This window comes from Tripterygium wilfordii, chromosome 13 (assembly GCF_013401445.1).
Source record: "Tripterygium wilfordii isolate XIE 37 chromosome 13, ASM1340144v1, whole genome shotgun sequence".
Taxonomy (NCBI): Eukaryota; Viridiplantae; Streptophyta; class Magnoliopsida; order Celastrales; family Celastraceae; genus Tripterygium; species Tripterygium wilfordii.
This window is the reverse complement of record NC_052244.1, coordinates 6,350,187-6,351,345: the sequence shown is the minus strand read 5'-3', so window position 1 is coordinate 6,351,345 and position 1,159 is coordinate 6,350,187. Positions and strand designations below refer to the sequence as shown.

The 1,159-nt window shown below is 38.6% G+C and overlaps 1 pseudogene; it reads right to left on the bottom strand.

The window, feature by feature from the left end:
• Nucleotides 1-324: 324 nt before the first annotated feature.
• Nucleotides 325-418, bottom strand: LOC120013978 (annotated as a pseudogene).
• Between the last annotated feature and the right edge of the window lie 741 nt (nt 419-1,159).

Sequence of the window (1,159 nt, the reverse complement as noted above, 5' to 3'; positions counted from 1 at the left end):
ATCATGTATCACATACCAACCTAAGGGAGCAGCTAATGTGAGCCTATCACCCTAATTGCTGAATTCTGTGCCATATTATGAAGGGCGGTTTGAAGAAGATCCCCATCAACATCCGAAGGATTTTACTGATCTTTGTCGCACCCAACATATGGCAGGAATAACTGTCGATAAACTAAAATTGGTACTCCCCATTCACTCTTAGAGGAGGAGCCAAGATGTGGTATAACTCTATTGAAGTAGGTTCTATTGGCACATGGGAATAGATGACAACTAAATTTTTAAGAGAATTTTTTCCAGCTCATAGAATCGAACAGCTGGTGCGAGAAATTCAAAATTTTCAACAGAAAAATGGAGATTTATTTTATGAGGCTTGGAAAGATTTCAAAAGTTATTTGACTCATTGCCCAACTCATAATTTACATAACGATGATGTTGTTCTTCACTTGTACGAAGGTTTGAATGAGATTAATAGGATGAAGGTTGATTCAGCTTGTAATGGAGTGTTGATGAGGAAAAGTAGTGAGGAAGCGATGGAGCTATTTGAAGACTTGAGCGAAGACTCCCAACAATTTTCTACAAGGGGTAGAAGTTCAAAAAAGAAGCAAGGCATGTAAGAAGTAAGTGTCGACACTATGGTACAAGCTGAGATAGGAAATATCAATCAAAAAATTGACATGATTGTTGAAGCTATGAAGGGAATGAATGTGAAAGCTTCTGTGCAAACAATGATCATGTGACTAAAGCTTGTCCATTGACATCTATGTCAGATCAATAGCAAGCCAATTACTTAGGACAAGGAAATTTCATGAGAAATCAAACTTATCCTTGGCGTAATCATCCAAATTTCTCATGGAGGAATGAATAAAACACGATTGAAACAGCAGCTCCTACACAGCAACCAGCAAAGAGGAGTGACTTGGAGACCACAATGATGTAATTCATGCAACAAACAACTCAAGCTATTCAAAAATTGGAGACCCAAGTGGGGCAAATGGCTAAGGAGATGAGTGAAAGAAAGAAGGGAGAATTACCTTCACAACCCTTGAATAACCCAACTGGGCAATCAGAGCAATTGGAAGCTGTAACAACTCTCCAAAGTGGCAAGCAAATTAGTAAGACAGAGCAGCTACAAATAGAGAATACGAACTGTAGTAAAGCT